This window comes from Gopherus evgoodei, unplaced genomic scaffold (assembly GCF_007399415.2).
Source record: "Gopherus evgoodei ecotype Sinaloan lineage unplaced genomic scaffold, rGopEvg1_v1.p scaffold_156_arrow_ctg1, whole genome shotgun sequence".
In the NCBI taxonomy this organism is placed as follows: domain Eukaryota; kingdom Metazoa; phylum Chordata; order Testudines; family Testudinidae; genus Gopherus; species Gopherus evgoodei.
This window is the reverse complement of record NW_022059819.1, coordinates 1,882-8,323: the sequence shown is the minus strand read 5'-3', so window position 1 is coordinate 8,323 and position 6,442 is coordinate 1,882. Positions and strand designations below refer to the sequence as shown.

Here is a 6,442-nt window from a genome sequence, read left to right as displayed (position 1 = left end):
GCAGTAACAGGGCTATAGGAAAGTCAGTCAACATTTTTTGTTTCTCTGATGAAAACTGACTCACTCCCTTCCCCATATCAAACTTGTGACACATAATTGTCAAGAACTTAATTTTCTGTTTTTGGCTAAGATACTGATTTTGTTTTAAAAAAAAATTGAAATTGAATTCAAGATTGTTAGCAAGCTTTTTTAGCAAACAAAGTTGTTAAATGACAATCTAAATGGCAACTCAGTACTGCTTTCATGTTTGGCTCACCCCCCAGCCAGCTGGTCCAACAGCTGCAGTAGAGGAGGAGATAGGTGGAAAACTGCAGGACCCCAAAATCCAGCTCTTGGGGTGCAGAGTGGCAACAGCAGCAGCAAACTCTCAGGTCCGATCACACGCCAATGGGCACCACCACCAGCCCAACGGATCATGGTGAAGTTAGCACAGCATCTGATCTCAGGGACGAGGCACCAATGGAGCCGCAGCAGCTCTCCCTGCCCTGTGCAGCTCCCCCCGGTTGAAATGGATCGCTGCCAGCCCGGGGTAGAGACGCGCTGCCCAGCTAGGGTGACCAGATCCAGATGTCCTGATTTTATAAGCCAGTCCTGATATTTAGGCTTTGTCTTATATAGGCACCAGTTACCCCCATCTAGGGTGACCAGACAGCAAGTGTGAAAAATCAGGACAGGCGTGTGGGTTTGTAATGAGGTGGCCTGTCTCCCTGCCACCCCAGAGAGGGACAAGACCTTACGGATGCCAAAGTGGGCAGAGTCACTGGAACCGGCACCCGCCCCCCAGAGGTCAAGGAGCAGGACAGGAAGTACAAAAGCCCAGCCTCAGGGCTCAGAAGCTGCCTGGCCGCCGGAGGATGGCACCAAGACAGAGGTACTGGTAGAGGGGGAGGTCGGAAGTAGCCCAGGGGCAGCCGACCCTAGTCTGGCTGCAACACACTCAGAGCCAATGTCAGTGTTTTGCAGCCAGAATCCCCACTGACACAGCAGCAGGCTGCCTGATGCTGCTAGGACCCTGGGCTGGGATGCAGAGGAGTGGGTGGGCCTGCGTTCCCCCTGCTACCCCAGTCACAGGTGGCTGTCTCCCCCTTGCCCTGACACTCAGGCCCAGGAGCCTGGGCTTATACTGAACTGTTCGCTCAGCACCTGCCTGAGCGTCTGAGCCCTGAACGATTGTTTGTTGCCCCACCCTGACCTAGGGCCTGGGCCTCCAAGATGAGACTATCGGCTCAGCCCCTGCCTGAGGGCCTGAGCTCCTGTCCATTTCTTGACCACCAGGCTAACTCAACAGCACACTGAACTCGGGTAGTGAAGTGGCCTGGCTCCCAGCCGCCCCAGAGAGGGCGAACCACAACAGCAGACGTTTACATGGGTAATAGAAGCCTATATTAAGAGAGACCCAATATTGGGACTGTCCCTATAAAAGTGGGACATCTGCTCACCCTGCCCCAACTCCCATCCTGATTTTTCGCACATACTATCTGGCTATCCCCAGCCCAGCCCTGTGTGACCATTCCAGTCCTGGCTGCCTGCCGAGGAAGTGAGTTACTTTCACTCCTCAGCAGGAAGCCAGCCAGTCGCCTTCCCCCACCCCTCCGCGCAGCATCTCACCCAACTGAGCCCTGATGGAGGGGAGGGGGGAAAGAGACGGGGGTGCTCCTTGGGGGGGGAGGGAGAAAGGAAGGGGTGCTCCATGGGGCAGGGGGAAGAAGAATGATGTTATGGGGTACAACAAAAGATACTGGTGCCAGAGCTACCGAGCCTGCCTCACCTCACGCTTTCCCCCACCCCTTCCCTGAGACCCCAGCAGCCAGTCCCCTCCTCAGCCTGTGCTGCATTCAAGTCTCTCTAGCACCCAGCAGCCCTGCTCTTACATGCTCCACTGCTTCCGTCTGTCCAGGCTCCCGGCAGAGTGGTGCCCTCAGACCTCATGGTGCCCTAAGCGACTACCTGTTCTGCCTATGGCTGAGGACGGCTCTGGCTTCTGGCCTCAGCCAGCACGTGGCCTAGTCCCGTAGCCTCTGGGTAACGCCCGGGGCTGTATTACTGATGTCCACCAGGCCGACCGGAACTTCTGCCGGTACCGCTCTGCCAACAGGCCGACTCGATTCAGAACTGCTGCTCTTACGGCCTCAGAATGTCTGTCTTGCTCCTCCCCCAATGCCATATACGCTGCTTGAGCCTCCCAGTCAAATAAGGAGCGGGTCGGAGGGTCCAGGTTGCCCTCTCCCACCTGGCATCTATGGCTACCTGCTCAAAAGTCCCCAGGAAGGCGTCTGGGTCATTCGCCGGGCTCATCTTACATAATCCCCAGCTCGGCGGCTGAGTGCCCTCCCCTGCCATAGGACTCACCAGCCATTGCAGGAGTTGCCCCTTCTGGCGTGCAAGCAGTACTAAAAAAGTTTCTGAGCATGCATGGATGTCCCAGACGGTCAACCTGCCACTACCTCTTTGGTGCCACTTGTCATCACCATAGCTAGACTGAAGAGTTTTGTTACTGCGGATTCTTCAAGATGCACCCATGTTGAAAATCATTGACATGGCGGCAGAGAAAAACCAGATCAGGATCAGTTTCCTCTGGGATTTTGTGATGTAGAGGTGTGGAATAGTCTTCTGACAGAGGAACCATCATTGTTTTCTTGCCTGGGATCCCCTCGACAGGATGCTTTGCCAAGGCACAGAATCTGCAGTACTCTGCAAAGGTCAGAACATAGCACTTTTCCTCAATGCAGGCAATACTGTTTTCATCCTGATGTCGGGATGCAAAGATCTCATTCTGATGCATGCTGGGATTGCAACCTCCCTGAGTGTGCTCTGGTCTGTAATACCACAGGAGACTCATCATTAGCGTTCCTGTTTTCAGGTCTTCCCACAGCGTCGATATCTTTGCCACATAAGGCATAGATTTCTTTCGTGGTCCTTATTTCAAAAGGACCGTATCTCGTACCCAGATAATTTCCCCATCTCCACGGCCTTGTAGCTCTTACGAACAGCTGGCTCTGGCTCATTCACAACATACACAGCCTTTTCGCAGGCTGCACCCACGGATATCCAGCAGTTGGTTGCTCTCCTCCTGCTGATGCACTGAGCTGCTTTGGATGAGAGTGACCTCCTGCTGCTTTGCTATCACAGGCATGTAAACAACTCATAGTATTTCAAAGACCAGATTTGGAGCCACTGGGGCACTTGGAGTTCTGTGGACTCTCTCGGGCCATGGTCTGGGGTTCCGAGTTGGGAGTCAGCAAGTGAGAAACTGGTTCTGCAGCTGGTTTCACATTAGACACAGGGCATCCTGAGAGTGGGTGGGCAGGTGATGCAGGGTGTCCTGCCACAGAGATTTGCAACTTTCTGCTGCAAAAGGCATTTTGTAGGGGTAGCTGTTCCGTCCTGTATGCACACTGCTAATCCTGCTCTCCGGCACATGCATAACTCCACAAAGGCTGTAACTGTTAACAGCTGTTCCTCCTCCACAACAGTATGGAGAGTCACACCAGTGAAGTGGCTGGAAAGGAGTACCTGATGGTAAGGAAGTTGGAGATACCAAGAGCCCCTCACACGTAGACTGCGAAAGCTCGTCCTTAGGGTAAACCGAGCAGTGAGAGTAGCCACTGTATCCACTTTGGCCATAATAAACATAAAACCCGTTCAATGGAGTCAAATCTGAAGATTCACACACACATCCACAATCCGTGTGATTTCCTGGCACAGGCAAGGGATGGAACTGCTGCATGGGTAAGGAAGGCTGATGAAATTCCTGTTTGGGAGTAGGAGATTTCTCGCTGGGTCTCCCATACTCAGGCTTCATGGAAGTTTGTCCACCCATTAGCAAAGGCAGTCTGTGATAAAAACCCTCTGTGCTATCGTAGGAATTAGATAATGGTTCATAATTCAGAGATTCAATTTTTCCATGGAGACTGGGATCAGTGCGTCGCCACCAGCAGGCAGCCCAGGGGTTCCCCGGGTCAGCGTGCTGCCACTGGCAGGAAGCCCAGGGGTTCCCCGGATCAGAGCGCCGCCGCCGGCAGGCAGCCCAGGGGTTCTTCGGGTCAGTGCACCGCCGCCAGCAGGCAGCCCAGGGGTTCCCCGGGTCAGCGCGCCGCCACCGGCAGGCAGCCCAGGGGTTCTCCGGGTCAGCGCGCCGCCGCCGGCAGGCAGCCCAGGGGTTCCCCGGGTCAGCGCGCCGCCGCCGGCAGGCAGCCCAGGGGTTCCCCGGGTCAGTGCGCCGCCGCCGGCAAGCAGCCCAGGGTTTCCCCGGGTCAGCGCGCCGCCGCCGGCAGGCAGCCCAGGGGTTCCCCGGGTCAGTGCGCCGCCGCCGGCAGGCAGCTCAGGAGTTCCCCGGGTCAGCGCGCCGCCGCCGGCAGGCAGCCCAGGGGTTCTCTGGGTCAGCCCTCCACTGCTGGCAGGGAGCCCAGAGGTTCGGGCTGCCAGCGGTGCGCTGACCCCGGGGAACCCCTGGGCTGCCTGCTGGTGGCTCAAACTCCCTTTCCCTCCCAGCACAGCGGCCGCTCCATCTTATGCAATTTTTCTTATTGCCGGCGGGGGCGCCGGCGGCTGGGCAGAAATGCACAGCTCTGCTTAGTGCACGTGGCAGGAGCCCAGCGATGGACGCAACAGTGGGCTTCTGGAGGAAAAGGGCGCCAGGGTCAGCCCCAGCGGGGGGCATGGAGAAGAAAAGAGGCTCAGGCGGCGGTCTGGTGGAGCGGAGGAAGAAAGAGGACCCTGACGAGTGTGCATTGGGCAAGGTAAGCGCTTCCCCACAGCTCAGCCTCAGGCGCCTGTGCTCCTGCCCCCTTGGTCCTTGGCTGGTCCTTGCTCCCACTCCCTTTGTGCGTGGGCAGCTGGAGAGGACGGCAGCCTGCAGAGCTGAGCTGCCCCAGTGCCCCTCTCTTCCTGCTCCAGCCTCTGTCATGCCTGATATCTGAGTTCTGGGCCACCCGGGGGAGGGCAAGTGTGGCAGTTTACCCCAGGCCCTGGGCCCCGCAGGGGCCTCTACAAATATGCTGGAGGCTTCCCCTGCCCTATGAGTATGTCAGAGGCTCCTGGGAGAGGGATTAAGCAGTATGGTAAGGTGCTGGGGCCGGGCACCCCCCTGACCTCCTTTCCCCCACAGCCCTGACCCCCAGCTCTGAGCCCAGCTCCTCTGAGCCAGAAACCCCTGACTCCAAGCCCACCTCCTCTGAGCCGGAAACCCCCAACCCCATCCTCCCCACAGCCCTAACCGGCAGCTCCAAGCCCAGCCCCTATGAGCTGGAAACCCCCCAACCCCATCCTCCCCACAGACCTGACCCCCAGCTCTGAGCCCAGCCCCTCTGAGCCAGACATCCTTTTGGAGTGTTTTTGATTAAAGACACCGCGGCTCCTGTGTCTATTAAAGCCAATGTAGGGGGATGCTTGCCCTGCTGAACTTACATGCATGGCCTTCCTCCAGGGTCTCAATGGACCTTTCCTATGAACTTCCCTTCTTATGCCCCTACAGATCATAGAAGTTCATTGTGCAGTGGGCACCTCTGTTAAAGGGGGAGGTATAGCTGAGTGGTTTGAGCATTGGCCTGCTAAACCCAGGGTTGTGAGTTCAGCCCTTGAGGGGACTGCTTAGGGATCTGGGGCAAAATCAGTACTTGGTCTTGCTAGTGAAGGCATGGGGCTGGACTCAATGACCTTTCAGGGTCCTTTCCAGCTCTATGCAATAGGTATGTCTCAAATTATTATTTGTCTGCAGGATGGGGGCCTGCATCAGGGAGATGCTGTAGTGGTGCCAATGGTGGAGATGCACTGGGTGATACACATGCTACTCCTTTATGAGTATATTGTAACTTTGTAGCTTCTCTAACCATGTCAGATGTGAGTGCCCCATGCCACTGTGCATGGTTGGCTCTGTACTGCATCAGGGTTTGCCAGGCTAGTCAGCAAATCTCATTCTCAGTTAGCTCTACCTCTTCTCCCCCTTCCTTCTGTTTAGGGGTGTCGGCGTGATATTGCCAGAGATCTGTGTATACCTGATCCTCCTGCCGACCCCTGTTCCCTCGTTCTCGGGGAACAACCCCCAGCATATCCCTTTTGTACCGCTCTTATTTGTATATAGGACTGCCGGTTCTATTGCTGCCACGACAGATAGATAGATTCATGCTCCTATATCTGTGTATTGTCACCCAGCATGAGTGGTTATTTTTTGGATCACCCCCCTTACTTCCCCCAGATTAGCTGGGTGATTATCCTGCCAAACTGCAAGTTTGCCAGAGTAATATGGGGCCAAAGATACTGCACAATCCCTTAAGGACTGGACACTGAATGCTAACTCATATATCGGGTTGATACCGTTGACTGCCACCAGGCCAGCCATTAGTTGCATCAGAGCCGATCGGGTTAAGTAATTCTCTGGGTCATCGTTAGGCACCTGGGTGGAGGCTACAGCTTGTGCTATGAAGTTGCGCCTGCCTATTCATTC

At 55.8% G+C, this 6,442-nt stretch overlaps 1 pseudogene; it reads right to left on the bottom strand.

Moving 5' to 3' along the window:
- Positions 1–2,491: 2,491 nt before the first annotated feature.
- LOC115639946 lies at positions 2,492–3,973 on the bottom strand (annotated as a pseudogene).
- Between the last annotated feature and the right edge of the window lie 2,469 nt (positions 3,974–6,442).